The sequence below is a fragment of the Hyla sarda genome, unplaced genomic scaffold (assembly GCF_029499605.1).
Source record: "Hyla sarda isolate aHylSar1 unplaced genomic scaffold, aHylSar1.hap1 scaffold_2789, whole genome shotgun sequence".
NCBI classification, from domain to species: Eukaryota; Metazoa; Chordata; class Amphibia; order Anura; family Hylidae; genus Hyla; species Hyla sarda.
The window spans coordinates 603-17,075 of NW_026609492.1; the positions used below are offsets into that span (position 1 = coordinate 603).

Sequence of the window (16,473 nt, forward strand, 5' to 3'; positions counted from 1 at the left end):
TGTGTATGTGACTATGGAGCTGTTTGGTGATGTCGTCTATTACGGCCTTCATAGAAGCAACAGGAGATTGTTGCATCCATCTTGAACCCTCAGAACTACAGTGCTATGATGTCACTCACTTCCACAGGCCTTGCAGAGTGTAAACAACAACAACCCAGCTTTGTTGTGTATGTAACCAAAGGGATTTGTGATGTCACCTAGAACCTTCACAGCAGCGACAGCTTTATGAGGAGCATCAGCACTGCTCTGCCTGAGCAGAACCATCACCGCCATAGGTTGTCAAATAACCCGGATTTAACCCACACAGGTAAGTCCAATGGGGTGCAGGCATGTCCTCTATGCTTACAGCTTCCCGTGGGTGTTGGTTTGATACCGTTTGGGGACAGCCAAGGAGGCATCTGCAGGCAACAAAGGTAGGTGTGTGCTTGTGTGTGTGTTTCCTATGCAGATCCTAAGCCCAGTGTCACATGCAAGTAGGAGGAGTAAGAAGGGTTCCTGGCAAATCCGGGTTATGGATTGCATTTAAAAAGGCCCCGTGGGAGTGCAATGGGCCCCTGTCTTGCTGCTTAGCAATAATGGTATGGGTTTAGGTTCTGCTGTGTGTACTGGTGGTTGACTGCCCCCCAGCCCAGAGTGTGCATGGAAAATTGTCTGGCAGCCTCCCTGACAGCAAGCAGTGATAGTGCCCATGAAGGGGACCTTGTTGGGCCCGCCCCTTTCACGGTTATCGCTTCTCGGCCTTTTGGCTAAGATCAAGTGTAGTATCTGTTCTTATCAGTTTAATATCTGATACGTCCCCTATCTGGGGACCATATATTAAATGGATTTTTGAGAACGGGGGCCGATTTCGAAGCTTGCTTCCGTCGCCCTATGCATTGACCCGATATGGCAGTATCTTCGGGTACAGTGCACCACCCCCTTACAGGGTTAAAAAGAAAGATTCCTACTTTCATTGCTACCTGCTTGCTGGCTAGCCAGCTAGCCAGCCCTGTGGGCCTTGCTGCTGCTGCAGCCAAAAAACAAAAGGTGGTGCTGCTGCTGCTTCTGCTGCTTCTGCTTCTGCTTGTGTCTGGCCCCTGTTGGAGCGTCCAGGCACAGGACTTCTGCTGCTGCTGACTAAATGGCCTCCTTAATTGGATCATTTGAGTAGCCAGCACACCTGTGCAGGTAGGGCATGACATGATAGGCAGCTGCCTTGATAGCGGGTGGGTGCTGAATGTTCCTAATTGACAAAATAAGATTAATGCTTATGAAGAAATATAAAATCTCATCCCTTCCCCAATATCGCGCCACACCCCTACCCCTTAATTCCCTGGTTGAACGTGATGGACATATGTCTTTTTTCGACCGTACTAACTATGTAACTATGTAACATAACATGGGGGGGGGGGGGGGTCTCCTGGCTGTTCACACAGGTGTGTCATTGCTGTACATTGACCATGCATTGCTTCTGTGGTATTGCAAAGGCAAAGACAAATGCTTCCAGCCATCCATTGCACTAATGGATTGGTCATCAGCTGGCTGTCTATGTCCCGCATCAATATAGACCAAAGTACAGAGGGTTAGGCTATGCTATTGTGCACCTACCTGATGCATCAGAAGGTGCGAGGCCCTTGCTAAATTCTGTGCACAGACTTTGAGATCTATGCTTTAGACTGTATCTAAACCTGCTCCAACATGGACTGACATTCTGGCCTACTTTCAGCCGATGCGACTTGTCTGTCGCTGAACAGTCGCTTTTTATGTATTCAGCACCTATGTATAATGTTGTAAAAATGCTCTAGAAGCTAAAGTCGCAGAAATGTCACACATATTTGGCCTGCAACTTTCTGTGCGACAAATTCAGACAGGAAAAATCAGTATAAATCCTTAGAAAATTATCCCCCAGTGTCTCCATCTGCTGGCGGTATTGAATAAGCATTGCTGCACTGATGGGGTATGCATTAGACGAAAAAAAAGAAGAAAAAGAAGAATAATACGCCCAGAAAAGAGGCGAAAAGGAGAAAAACGTAAAAAAACGTGAAAAAAAAGTAAGAGGAAGAGAAGGGAAAAAAAGGTGGAAATGGGTTTAAAAGTGATTTCGGCGGAGATATATATATATATATATATATATATATATATATATATATATATATATATGCGCACACACACATATAGATATAAACGTATTCTCCGTTGAGATATTGCAGCCGCTGCTGTGTCCAGGCCCAGGAGCCTTAGCACTGTGCTGTGATGTCACTCAATACCACTGACATCACTAGGTGTAAACAACATCTCTCCTTTGCTGTGTATGTGACTATGGAGCTGTTTGGTGATGTCGTCTATTACGGCCTTCATAGAAGCAACAGGAGATTGTTGCATCCATCTTGAACCCTCAGAACTACAGTGCTATGATGTCACTCACTTCCACAGGCCTTGCAGAGTGTAAACAACAACAACCCAGCTTTGTTGTGTATGTAACCAAAGGGATTTGTGATGTCACCTAGAACCTTCACAGCAGCGACAGCTTTATGAGGAGCATCAGCACTGCTCTGCCTGAGCAGAACCATCACCGCCATAGGTTGTCAAATAACCCGGATTTAACCCACACAGGTAAGTCCAATGGGGTGCAGGCATGTCCTCTATGCTTACAGCTTCCCGTGGGTGTTGGTTTGATACCGTTTGGGGACAGCCAAGGAGGCATCTGCAGGCAACAAAGGTAGGTGTGTGCTTGTGTGTGTGTTTCCTATGCAGATCCTAAGCCCAGTGTCACATGCAAGTAGGAGGAGTAAGAAGGGTTCCTGGCAAATCCGGGTTATGGATTGCATTTAAAAAGGCCCCGTGGGAGTGCAATGGGCCCCTGTCTTGCTGCTTAGCAATAATGGTATGGGTTTAGGTTCTGCTGTGTGTACTGGTGGTTGACTGCCCCCCAGCCCAGAGTGTGCATGGAAAATTGTCTGGCAGCCTCCCTGACAGCAAGCAGTGATAGTGCCCATGAAGGGGACCTTGTTGGGCCCGCCCCTTTCACGGTTATCGCTTCTCGGCCTTTTGGCTAAGATCAAGTGTAGTATCTGTTCTTATCAGTTTAATATCTGATACGTCCCCTATCTGGGGACCATATATTAAATGGATTTTTGAGAACGGGGGCCGATTTCGAAGCTTGCTTCCGTCGCCCTATGCATTGACCCGATATGGCAGTATCTTCGGGTACAGTGCACCACCCCCTTACAGGGTTAAAAAGAAAGATTCCTACTTTCATTGCTACCTGCTTGCTGGCTAGCCAGCTAGCCAGCCCTGTGGGCCTTGCTGCTGCTGCAGCCAAAAAACAAAAGGTGGTGCTGCTGCTGCTTCTGCTGCTTCTGCTTCTGCTTGTGTCTGGCCCCTGTTGGAGCGTCCAGGCACAGGACTTCTGCTGCTGCTGACTAAATGGCCTCCTTAATTGGATCATTTGAGTAGCCAGCACACCTGTGCAGGTAGGGCATGACATGATAGGCAGCTGCCTTGATAGCGGGTGGGTGCTGAATGTTCCTAATTGACAAAATAAGATTAATGCTTATGAAGAAATATAAAATCTCATCCCTTCCCCAATATCGCGCCACACCCCTACCCCTTAATTCCCTGGTTGAACGTGATGGACATATGTCTTTTTTCGACCGTACTAACTATGTAACTATGTAACATAACATGGGGGGGGGGGGGGGTCTCCTGGCTGTTCACACAGGTGTGTCATTGCTGTACATTGACCATGCATTGCTTCTGTGGTATTGCAAAGGCAAAGACAAATGCTTCCAGCCATCCATTGCACTAATGGATTGGTCATCAGCTGGCTGTCTATGTCCCGCATCAATATAGACCAAAGTACAGAGGGTTAGGCTATGCTATTGTGCACCTACCTGATGCATCAGAAGGTGCGAGGCCCTTGCTAAATTCTGTGCACAGACTTTGAGATCTATGCTTTAGACTGTATCTAAACCTGCTCCAACATGGACTGACATTCTGGCCTACTTTCAGCCGATGCGACTTGTCTGTCGCTGAACAGTCGCTTTTTATGTATTCAGCACCTATGTATAATGTTGTAAAAATGCTCTAGAAGCTAAAGTCGCAGAAATGTCACACATATTTGGCCTGCAACTTTCTGTGCGACAAATTCAGACAGGAAAAATCAGTATAAATCCTTAGAAAATTATCCCCCAGTGTCTCCATCTGCTGGCGGTATTGAATAAGCATTGCTGCACTGATGGGGTATGCATTAGACGAAAAAAAAGAAGAAAAAGAAGAATAATACGCCCAGAAAAGAGGCGAAAAGGAGAAAAACGTAAAAAAACGTGAAAAAAAAGTAAGAGGAAGAGAAGGGAAAAAAAGGTGGAAATGGGTTTAAAAGTGATTTCGGCGGAGAAATATATATATATATATATATATATATATATATATATATATATATATATAGCGCACACACACATATAGATATAAACGTATTCTCCGTTGAGATATTGCAGCCGCTGCTGTGTCCAGGCCCAGGAGCCTTAGCACTGTGCTGTGATGTCACTCAATACCACTGACATCACTAGGTGTAAACAACATCTCTCCTTTGCTGTGTATGTGACTATGGAGCTGTTTGGTGATGTCGTCTATTACGGCCTTCATAGAAGCAACAGGAGATTGTTGCATCCATCTTGAACCCTCAGAACTACAGTGCTATGATGTCACTCACTTCCACAGGCCTTGCAGAGTGTAAACAACAACAACCCAGCTTTGTTGTGTATGTAACCAAAGGGATTTGTGATGTCACCTAGAACCTTCACAGCAGCGACAGCTTTATGAGGAGCATCAGCACTGCTCTGCCTGAGCAGAACCATCACCGCCATAGGTTGTCAAATAACCCGGATTTAACCCACACAGGTAAGTCCAATGGGGTGCAGGCATGTCCTCTATGCTTACAGCTTCCCGTGGGTGTTGGTTTGATACCGTTTGGGGACAGCCAAGGAGGCATCTGCAGGCAACAAAGGTAGGTGTGTGCTTGTGTGTGTGTTTCCTATGCAGATCCTAAGCCCAGTGTCACATGCAAGTAGGAGGAGTAAGAAGGGTTCCTGGCAAATCCGGGTTATGGATTGCATTTAAAAAGGCCCCGTGGGAGTGCAATGGGCCCCTGTCTTGCTGCTTAGCAATAATGGTATGGGTTTAGGTTCTGCTGTGTGTACTGGTGGTTGACTGCCCCCCAGCCCAGAGTGTGCATGGAAAATTGTCTGGCAGCCTCCCTGACAGCAAGCAGTGATAGTGCCCATGAAGGGGACCTTGTTGGGCCCGCCCCTTTCACGGTTATCGCTTCTCGGCCTTTTGGCTAAGATCAAGTGTAGTATCTGTTCTTATCAGTTTAATATCTGATACGTCCCCTATCTGGGGACCATATATTAAATGGATTTTTGAGAACGGGGGCCGATTTCGAAGCTTGCTTCCGTCGCCCTATGCATTGACCCGATATGGCAGTATCTTCGGGTACAGTGCACCACCCCCTTACAGGGTTAAAAAGAAAGATTCCTACTTTCATTGCTACCTGCTTGCTGGCTAGCCAGCTAGCCAGCCCTGTGGGCCTTGCTGCTGCTGCAGCCAAAAAACAAAAGGTGGTGCTGCTGCTGCTTCTGCTGCTTCTGCTTCTGCTTGTGTCTGGCCCCTGTTGGAGCGTCCAGGCACAGGACTTCTGCTGCTGCTGACTAAATGGCCTCCTTAATTGGATCATTTGAGTAGCCAGCACACCTGTGCAGGTAGGGCATGACATGATAGGCAGCTGCCTTGATAGCGGGTGGGTGCTGAATGTTCCTAATTGACAAAATAAGATTAATGCTTATGAAGAAATATAAAATCTCATCCCTTCCCCAATATCGCGCCACACCCCTACCCCTTAATTCCCTGGTTGAACGTGATGGACATATGTCTTTTTTCGACCGTACTAACTATGTAACTATGTAACATAACATGGGGGGGGGGGGGGGTCTCCTGGCTGTTCACACAGGTGTGTCATTGCTGTACATTGACCATGCATTGCTTCTGTGGTATTGCAAAGGCAAAGACAAATGCTTCCAGCCATCCATTGCACTAATGGATTGGTCATCAGCTGGCTGTCTATGTCCCGCATCAATATAGACCAAAGTACAGAGGGTTAGGCTATGCTATTGTGCACCTACCTGATGCATCAGAAGGTGCGAGGCCCTTGCTAAATTCTGTGCACAGACTTTGAGATCTATGCTTTAGACTGTATCTAAACCTGCTCCAACATGGACTGACATTCTGGCCTACTTTCAGCCGATGCGACTTGTCTGTCGCTGAACAGTCGCTTTTTATGTATTCAGCACCTATGTATAATGTTGTAAAAATGCTCTAGAAGCTAAAGTCGCAGAAATGTCACACATATTTGGCCTGCAACTTTCTGTGCGACAAATTCAGACAGGAAAAATCAGTATAAATCCTTAGAAAATTATCCCCCAGTGTCTCCATCTGCTGGCGGTATTGAATAAGCATTGCTGCACTGATGGGGTATGCATTAGACGAAAAAAAAGAAGAAAAAGAAGAATAATACGCCCAGAAAAGAGGCGAAAAGGAGAAAAACGTAAAAAAACGTGAAAAAAAAGTAAGAGGAAGAGAAGGGAAAAAAAGGTGGAAATGGGTTTAAAAGTGATTTCGGCGGAGAAATATATATATATATATATATATATATATATATATATATATATATATATGCGCACACACACATATAGATATAAACGTATTCTCCGTTGAGATATTGCAGCCGCTGCTGTGTCCAGGCCCAGGAGCCTTAGCACTGTGCTGTGATGTCACTCAATACCACTGACATCACTAGGTGTAAACAACATCTCTCCTTTGCTGTGTATGTGACTATGGAGCTGTTTGGTGATGTCGTCTATTACGGCCTTCATAGAAGCAACAGGAGATTGTTGCATCCATCTTGAACCCTCAGAACTACAGTGCTATGATGTCACTCACTTCCACAGGCCTTGCAGAGTGTAAACAACAACAACCCAGCTTTGTTGTGTATGTAACCAAAGGGATTTGTGATGTCACCTAGAACCTTCACAGCAGCGACAGCTTTATGAGGAGCATCAGCACTGCTCTGCCTGAGCAGAACCATCACCGCCATAGGTTGTCAAATAACCCGGATTTAACCCACACAGGTAAGTCCAATGGGGTGCAGGCATGTCCTCTATGCTTACAGCTTCCCGTGGGTGTTGGTTTGATACCGTTTGGGGACAGCCAAGGAGGCATCTGCAGGCAACAAAGGTAGGTGTGTGCTTGTGTGTGTGTTTCCTATGCAGATCCTAAGCCCAGTGTCACATGCAAGTAGGAGGAGTAAGAAGGGTTCCTGGCAAATCCGGGTTATGGATTGCATTTAAAAAGGCCCCGTGGGAGTGCAATGGGCCCCTGTCTTGCTGCTTAGCAATAATGGTATGGGTTTAGGTTCTGCTGTGTGTACTGGTGGTTGACTGCCCCCCAGCCCAGAGTGTGCATGGAAAATTGTCTGGCAGCCTCCCTGACAGCAAGCAGTGATAGTGCCCATGAAGGGGACCTTGTTGGGCCCGCCCCTTTCACGGTTATCGCTTCTCGGCCTTTTGGCTAAGATCAAGTGTAGTATCTGTTCTTATCAGTTTAATATCTGATACGTCCCCTATCTGGGGACCATATATTAAATGGATTTTTGAGAACGGGGGCCGATTTCGAAGCTTGCTTCCGTCGCCCTATGCATTGACCCGATATGGCAGTATCTTCGGGTACAGTGCACCACCCCCTTACAGGGTTAAAAAGAAAGATTCCTACTTTCATTGCTACCTGCTTGCTGGCTAGCCAGCTAGCCAGCCCTGTGGGCCTTGCTGCTGCTGCAGCCAAAAAACAAAAGGTGGTGCTGCTGCTGCTTCTGCTGCTTCTGCTTCTGCTTGTGTCTGGCCCCTGTTGGAGCGTCCAGGCACAGGACTTCTGCTGCTGCTGACTAAATGGCCTCCTTAATTGGATCATTTGAGTAGCCAGCACACCTGTGCAGGTAGGGCATGACATGATAGGCAGCTGCCTTGATAGCGGGTGGGTGCTGAATGTTCCTAATTGACAAAATAAGATTAATGCTTATGAAGAAATATAAAATCTCATCCCTTCCCCAATATCGCGCCACACCCCTACCCCTTAATTCCCTGGTTGAACGTGATGGACATATGTCTTTTTTCGACCGTACTAACTATGTAACTATGTAACATAACATGGGGGGGGGGGGGGTCTCCTGGCTGTTCACACAGGTGTGTCATTGCTGTACATTGACCATGCATTGCTTCTGTGGTATTGCAAAGGCAAAGACAAATGCTTCCAGCCATCCATTGCACTAATGGATTGGTCATCAGCTGGCTGTCTATGTCCCGCATCAATATAGACCAAAGTACAGAGGGTTAGGCTATGCTATTGTGCACCTACCTGATGCATCAGAAGGTGCGAGGCCCTTGCTAAATTCTGTGCACAGACTTTGAGATCTATGCTTTAGACTGTATCTAAACCTGCTCCAACATGGACTGACATTCTGGCCTACTTTCAGCCGATGCGACTTGTCTGTCGCTGAACAGTCGCTTTTTATGTATTCAGCACCTATGTATAATGTTGTAAAAATGCTCTAGAAGCTAAAGTCGCAGAAATGTCACACATATTTGGCCTGCAACTTTCTGTGCGACAAATTCAGACAGGAAAAATCAGTATAAATCCTTAGAAAATTATCCCCCAGTGTCTCCATCTGCTGGCGGTATTGAATAAGCATTGCTGCACTGATGGGGTATGCATTAGACGAAAAAAAAGAAGAAAAAGAAGAATAATACGCCCAGAAAAGAGGCGAAAAGGAGAAAAACGTAAAAAAACGTGAAAAAAAAGTAAGAGGAAGAGAAGGGAAAAAAAGGTGGAAATGGGTTTAAAAGTGATTTCGGCGGAGAAATATATATATATATATATATATATATATATATATATATATATGCGCACACACACATATAGATATAAACGTATTCTCCGTTGAGATATTGCAGCCGCTGCTGTGTCCAGGCCCAGGAGCCTTAGCACTGTGCTGTGATGTCACTCAATACCACTGACATCACTAGGTGTAAACAACATCTCTCCTTTGCTGTGTATGTGACTATGGAGCTGTTTGGTGATGTCGTCTATTACGGCCTTCATAGAAGCAACAGGAGATTGTTGCATCCATCTTGAACCCTCAGAACTACAGTGCTATGATGTCACTCACTTCCACAGGCCTTGCAGAGTGTAAACAACAACAACCCAGCTTTGTTGTGTATGTAACCAAAGGGATTTGTGATGTCACCTAGAACCTTCACAGCAGCGACAGCTTTATGAGGAGCATCAGCACTGCTCTGCCTGAGCAGAACCATCACCGCCATAGGTTGTCAAATAACCCGGATTTAACCCACACAGGTAAGTCCAATGGGGTGCAGGCATGTCCTCTATGCTTACAGCTTCCCGTGGGTGTTGGTTTGATACCGTTTGGGGACAGCCAAGGAGGCATCTGCAGGCAACAAAGGTAGGTGTGTGCTTGTGTGTGTGTTTCCTATGCAGATCCTAAGCCCAGTGTCACATGCAAGTAGGAGGAGTAAGAAGGGTTCCTGGCAAATCCGGGTTATGGATTGCATTTAAAAAGGCCCCGTGGGAGTGCAATGGGCCCCTGTCTTGCTGCTTAGCAATAATGGTATGGGTTTAGGTTCTGCTGTGTGTACTGGTGGTTGACTGCCCCCCAGCCCAGAGTGTGCATGGAAAATTGTCTGGCAGCCTCCCTGACAGCAAGCAGTGATAGTGCCCATGAAGGGGACCTTGTTGGGCCCGCCCCTTTCACGGTTATCGCTTCTCGGCCTTTTGGCTAAGATCAAGTGTAGTATCTGTTCTTATCAGTTTTCATGCTGGTGGGGATGGGTGCTGCATGGAGGATGCAGGTGTACCAGGGCTTTCCGGGGCTGGTTCTGAGGAATCAGCTCGACGGCTGCCCCGATGTGACCTGTTCCCTCCGGGTCTCGCCATGAGGCTGAGAGGGTCTAGAGCCGAGGTACTTTTGTGCCTCGGGGAGTGGTGACCCCGAGGTGCCGAAACTCACTGGGAGAATAGACTCACTGAGTTGAAGCACGGGCACCATAATCTCTTCACCTTGTGGCACTCACCTCTTGATTCCCGGCCTTCTGGCTAGGATCAGAGAAATTTTTATAGATCCGGCCGGATGTCCGGGCAGTATATCTGCACACATTCACTTATTTATTTCTTTTTTGTCTCACTGTGTCACTTTTTGCGTGTTGTGTGTTCACAGGATTGGTCAGGATGCGGTAGCCCTTCTGGGTGTCCCTCCTGGCGGTCTAGGGGAGGTGTGTGTGGCCATTAGGTTCCGCACCTCCCTGCAAACACCCCGGGTACTCCTGCTTTGGCAGGGTACCTACCGTAATCGGCTCTGCGGGCAGATACCTTGGCTAACGCCAAGGGGGATGCCGGGAGCATTTGTGGTCCCCTAGTAGCTTCGGCGAAAAGGGACATCGAACCTGGAACCTCGCAGGTACCTTTTGGTCCGGAGGCGAAGGGTAAGGTTTGTTGGGGGGCCTCTCTCCTATCGGAGAAGGGCTTGCGATAGACCGCATCCTTTGTGCACGTTTTTTTAGTGTAACACGTTTGCACTTTTTCTTGCACTTTGGGTGAATCGAAAGCACGTTCCTCGGCTTTAGATAAAAGTATCTGTTCTTATCAGTTTAATATCTGATACGTCCCCTATCTGGGGACCATATATTAAATGGATTTTTGAGAACGGGGGCCGATTTCGAAGCTTGCTTCCGTCGCCCTATGCATTGACCCGATATGGCAGTATCTTCGGGTACAGTGCACCACCCCCTTACAGGGTTAAAAAGAAAGATTCCTACTTTCATTGCTACCTGCTTGCTGGCTAGCCAGCTAGCCAGCCCTGTGGGCCTTGCTGCTGCTGCAGCCAAAAAACAAAAGGTGGTGCTGCTGCTGCTTCTGCTGCTTCTGCTTCTGCTTGTGTCTGGCCCCTGTTGGAGCGTCCAGGCACAGGACTTCTGCTGCTGCTGACTAAATGGCCTCCTTAATTGGATCATTTGAGTAGCCAGCACACCTGTGCAGGTAGGGCATGACATGATAGGCAGCTGCCTTGATAGCGGGTGGGTGCTGAATGTTCCTAATTGACAAAATAAGATTAATGCTTATGAAGAAATATAAAATCTCATCCCTTCCCCAATATCGCGCCACACCCCTACCCCTTAATTCCCTGGTTGAACGTGATGGACATATGTCTTTTTTCGACCGTACTAACTATGTAACTATGTAACATAACATGGGGGGGGGGGGGGTCTCCTGGCTGTTCACACAGGTGTGTCATTGCTGTACATTGACCATGCATTGCTTCTGTGGTATTGCAAAGGCAAAGACAAATGCTTCCAGCCATCCATTGCACTAATGGATTGGTCATCAGCTGGCTGTCTATGTCCCGCATCAATATAGACCAAAGTACAGAGGGTTAGGCTATGCTATTGTGCACCTACCTGATGCATCAGAAGGTGCGAGGCCCTTGCTAAATTCTGTGCACAGACTTTGAGATCTATGCTTTAGACTGTATCTAAACCTGCTCCAACATGGACTGACATTCTGGCCTACTTTCAGCCGATGCGACTTGTCTGTCGCTGAACAGTCGCTTTTTATGTATTCAGCACCTATGTATAATGTTGTAAAAATGCTCTAGAAGCTAAAGTCGCAGAAATGTCACACATATTTGGCCTGCAACTTTCTGTGCGACAAATTCAGACAGGAAAAATCAGTATAAATCCTTAGAAAATTATCCCCCAGTGTCTCCATCTGCTGGCGGTATTGAATAAGCATTGCTGCACTGATGGGGTATGCATTAGACGAAAAAAAAGAAGAAAAAGAAGAATAATACGCCCAGAAAAGAGGCGAAAAGGAGAAAAACGTAAAAAAACGTGAAAAAAAAGTAAGAGGAAGAGAAGGGAAAAAAAGGTGGAAATGGGTTTAAAAGTGATTTCGGCGGAGAAATATATATATATATATATATATATATATATATATATATATATATGCGCACACACACATATAGATATAAACGTATTCTCCGTTGAGATATTGCAGCCGCTGCTGTGTCCAGGCCCAGGAGCCTTAGCACTGTGCTGTGATGTCACTCAATACCACTGACATCACTAGGTGTAAACAACATCTCTCCTTTGCTGTGTATGTGACTATGGAGCTGTTTGGTGATGTCGTCTATTACGGCCTTCATAGAAGCAACAGGAGATTGTTGCATCCATCTTGAACCCTCAGAACTACAGTGCTATGATGTCACTCACTTCCACAGGCCTTGCAGAGTGTAAACAACAACAACCCAGCTTTGTTGTGTATGTAACCAAAGGGATTTGTGATGTCACCTAGAACCTTCACAGCAGCGACAGCTTTATGAGGAGCATCAGCACTGCTCTGCCTGAGCAGAACCATCACCGCCATAGGTTGTCAAATAACCCGGATTTAACCCACACAGGTAAGTCCAATGGGGTGCAGGCATGTCCTCTATGCTTACAGCTTCCCGTGGGTGTTGGTTTGATACCGTTTGGGGACAGCCAAGGAGGCATCTGCAGGCAACAAAGGTAGGTGTGTGCTTGTGTGTGTGTTTCCTATGCAGATCCTAAGCCCAGTGTCACATGCAAGTAGGAGGAGTAAGAAGGGTTCCTGGCAAATCCGGGTTATGGATTGCATTTAAAAAGGCCCCGTGGGAGTGCAATGGGCCCCTGTCTTGCTGCTTAGCAATAATGGTATGGGTTTAGGTTCTGCTGTGTGTACTGGTGGTTGACTGCCCCCCAGCCCAGAGTGTGCATGGAAAATTGTCTGGCAGCCTCCCTGACAGCAAGCAGTGATAGTGCCCATGAAGGGGACCTTGTTGGGCCCGCCCCTTTCACGGTTATCGCTTCTCGGCCTTTTGGCTAAGATCAAGTGTAGTATCTGTTCTTATCAGTTTAATATCTGATACGTCCCCTATCTGGGGACCATATATTAAATGGATTTTTGAGAACGGGGGCCGATTTCGAAGCTTGCTTCCGTCGCCCTATGCATTGACCCGATATGGCAGTATCTTCGGGTACAGTGCACCACCCCCTTACAGGGTTAAAAAGAAAGATTCCTACTTTCATTGCTACCTGCTTGCTGGCTAGCCAGCTAGCCAGCCCTGTGGGCCTTGCTGCTGCTGCAGCCAAAAAACAAAAGGTGGTGCTGCTGCTGCTTCTGCTGCTTCTGCTTCTGCTTGTGTCTGGCCCCTGTTGGAGCGTCCAGGCACAGGACTTCTGCTGCTGCTGACTAAATGGCCTCCTTAATTGGATCATTTGAGTAGCCAGCACACCTGTGCAGGTAGGGCATGACATGATAGGCAGCTGCCTTGATAGCGGGTGGGTGCTGAATGTTCCTAATTGACAAAATAAGATTAATGCTTATGAAGAAATATAAAATCTCATCCCTTCCCCAATATCGCGCCACACCCCTACCCCTTAATTCCCTGGTTGAACGTGATGGACATATGTCTTTTTTCGACCGTACTAACTATGTAACTATGTAACATAACATGGGGGGGGGGGGGTCTCCTGGCTGTTCACACAGGTGTGTCATTGCTGTACATTGACCATGCATTGCTTCTGTGGTATTGCAAAGGCAAAGACAAATGCTTCCAGCCATCCATTGCACTAATGGATTGGTCATCAGCTGGCTGTCTATGTCCCGCATCAATATAGACCAAAGTACAGAGGGTTAGGCTATGCTATTGTGCACCTACCTGATGCATCAGAAGGTGCGAGGCCCTTGCTAAATTCTGTGCACAGACTTTGAGATCTATGCTTTAGACTGTATCTAAACCTGCTCCAACATGGACTGACATTCTGGCCTACTTTCAGCCGATGCGACTTGTCTGTCGCTGAACAGTCGCTTTTTATGTATTCAGCACCTATGTATAATGTTGTAAAAATGCTCTAGAAGCTAAAGTCGCAGAAATGTCACACATATTTGGCCTGCAACTTTCTGTGCGACAAATTCAGACAGGAAAAATCAGTATAAATCCTTAGAAAATTATCCCCCAGTGTCTCCATCTGCTGGCGGTATTGAATAAGCATTGCTGCACTGATGGGGTATGCATTAGACGAAAAAAAAGAAGAAAAAGAAGAATAATACGCCCAGAAAAGAGGCGAAAAGGAGAAAAACGTAAAAAAACGTGAAAAAAAAGTAAGAGGAAGAGAAGGGAAAAAAAGGTGGAAATGGGTTTAAAAGTGATTTCGGCGGAGAAATATATATATATATATATATATATATATATATATATATATATATATGCGCACACACACATATAGATATAAACGTATTCTCCGTTGAGATATTGCAGCCGCTGCTGTGTCCAGGCCCAGGAGCCTTAGCACTGTGCTGTGATGTCACTCAATACCACTGACATCACTAGGTGTAAACAACATCTCTCCTTTGCTGTGTATGTGACTATGGAGCTGTTTGGTGATGTCGTCTATTACGGCCTTCATAGAAGCAACAGGAGATTGTTGCATCCATCTTGAACCCTCAGAACTACAGTGCTATGATGTCACTCACTTCCACAGGCCTTGCAGAGTGTAAACAACAACAACCCAGCTTTGTTGTGTATGTAACCAAAGGGATTTGTGATGTCACCTAGAACCTTCACAGCAGCGACAGCTTTATGAGGAGCATCAGCACTGCTCTGCCTGAGCAGAACCATCACCGCCATAGGTTGTCAAATAACCCGGATTTAACCCACACAGGTAAGTCCAATGGGGTGCAGGCATGTCCTCTATGCTTACAGCTTCCCGTGGGTGTTGGTTTGATACCGTTTGGGGACAGCCAAGGAGGCATCTGCAGGCAACAAAGGTAGGTGTGTGCTTGTGTGTGTGTTTCCTATGCAGATCCTAAGCCCAGTGTCACATGCAAGTAGGAGGAGTAAGAAGGGTTCCTGGCAAATCCGGGTTATGGATTGCATTTAAAAAGGCCCCGTGGGAGTGCAATGGGCCCCTGTCTTGCTGCTTAGCAATAATGGTATGGGTTTAGGTTCTGCTGTATGTACTGGTGGTTGACTGCCCCCCAGCCCAGAGTGTGCATGGAAAATTGTCTGGCAGCCTCCCTGACAGCAAGCAGTGATAGTGCCCATGAAGGGGACCTTGTTGGGCCCGCCCCTTTCACGGTTATCGCTTCTCGGCCTTTTGGCTAAGATCAAGTGTAGTATCTGTTCTTATCAGTTTAATATCTGATACGTCCCCTATCTGGGGACCATATATTAAATGGATTTTTGAGAACGGGGGCCGATTTCGAAGCTTGCTTCCGTCGCCCTATGCATTGACCCGATATGGCAGTATCTTCGGGTACAGTGCACCACCCCCTTACAGGGTTAAAAAGAAAGATTCCTACTTTCATTGCTACCTGCTTGCTGGCTAGCCAGCTAGCCAGCCCTGTGGGCCTTGCTGCTGCTGCAGCCAAAAAACAAAAGGTGGTGCTGCTGCTGCTTCTGCTGCTTCTGCTTCTGCTTGTGTCTGGCCCCTGTTGGAGCGTCCAGGCACAGGACTTCTGCTGCTGCTGACTAAATGGCCTCCTTAATTGGATCATTTGAGTAGCCAGCACACCTGTGCAGGTAGGGCATGACATGATAGGCAGCTGCCTTGATAGCGGGTGGGTGCTGAATGTTCCTAATTGACAAAATAAGATTAATGCTTATGAAGAAATATAAAATCTCATCCCTTCCCCAATATCGCGCCACACCCCTACCCCTTAATTCCCTGGTTGAACGTGATGGACATATGTCTTTTTTCGACCGTACTAACTATGTAACTATGTAACATAACATGGGGGGGGGGGGGTCTCCTGGCTGTTCACACAGGTGTGTCATTGCTGTACATTGACCATGCATTGCTTCTGTGGTATTGCAAAGGCAAAGACAAATGCTTCCAGCCATCCATTGCACTAATGGATTGGTCATCAGCTGGCTGTCTATGTCCCGCATCAATATAGACCAAAGTACAGAGGGTTAGGCTATGCTATTGTGCACCTACCTGATGCATCAGAAGGTGCGAGGCCCTTGCTAAATTCTGTGCACAGACTTTGAGATCTATGCTTTAGACTGTATCTAAACCTGCTCCAACATGGACTGACATTCTGGCCTACTTTCAGCCGATGCGACTTGTCTGTCGCTGAACAGTCGCTTTTTATGTATTCAGCACCTATGTATAATGTTGTAAAAATGCTCTAGAAGCTAAAGTCGCAGAAATGTCACACATATTTGGCCTGCAACTTTCTGTGCGACAAATTCAGACAGGAAAAATCAGTATAAATCCTTAGAAAATTATCCCCCAGTGTCTCCATCTGCTGGCGGTATTGAATAAGCATTGCTGCACTGATGGGGTATGCATT

General features: G+C 46.7%; 6 non-coding genes and 2 pseudogenes across 6 annotated transcripts; all 8 read left to right on the top strand.

Moving 5' to 3' along the window:
• Nucleotides 1-726: 726 nt before the first annotated feature.
• On the top strand, nucleotides 727-917 carry LOC130326025 (U2 spliceosomal RNA). Its single transcript, XR_008870713.1, has one exon. It is a non-coding gene; the product is annotated as a U2 spliceosomal RNA (small nuclear RNA).
• A 2,094-nt stretch (nucleotides 918-3,011) lies between these two features.
• Nucleotides 3,012-3,202, top strand: LOC130326036 (U2 spliceosomal RNA). The gene has a single exon (XR_008870721.1). It is a non-coding gene; the product is annotated as a U2 spliceosomal RNA (small nuclear RNA).
• A 2,095-nt stretch (nucleotides 3,203-5,297) lies between these two features.
• LOC130326037 (U2 spliceosomal RNA) lies at nucleotides 5,298-5,488 on the top strand. Its single transcript, XR_008870722.1, has one exon. It is a non-coding gene; the product is annotated as a U2 spliceosomal RNA (small nuclear RNA).
• Nucleotides 5,489-7,582: 2,094 nt separating this feature from the next.
• Nucleotides 7,583-7,773, top strand: LOC130326038 (U2 spliceosomal RNA). Its single transcript, XR_008870723.1, has one exon. It is a non-coding gene; the product is annotated as a U2 spliceosomal RNA (small nuclear RNA).
• A 2,087-nt stretch (nucleotides 7,774-9,860) lies between these two features.
• LOC130326035 (U2 spliceosomal RNA) lies at nucleotides 9,861-10,020 on the top strand (annotated as a pseudogene).
• A 686-nt stretch (nucleotides 10,021-10,706) lies between these two features.
• LOC130326034 (U2 spliceosomal RNA) lies at nucleotides 10,707-10,886 on the top strand (annotated as a pseudogene).
• Nucleotides 10,887-12,975: 2,089 nt separating this feature from the next.
• Nucleotides 12,976-13,166, top strand: LOC130326039 (U2 spliceosomal RNA). Its single transcript, XR_008870724.1, has one exon. It is a non-coding gene; the product is annotated as a U2 spliceosomal RNA (small nuclear RNA).
• A 2,090-nt stretch (nucleotides 13,167-15,256) lies between these two features.
• On the top strand, nucleotides 15,257-15,447 carry LOC130326026 (U2 spliceosomal RNA). The gene has a single exon (XR_008870714.1). It is a non-coding gene; the product is annotated as a U2 spliceosomal RNA (small nuclear RNA).
• The last annotated feature ends 1,026 nt before the right edge of the window (nucleotides 15,448-16,473 follow it).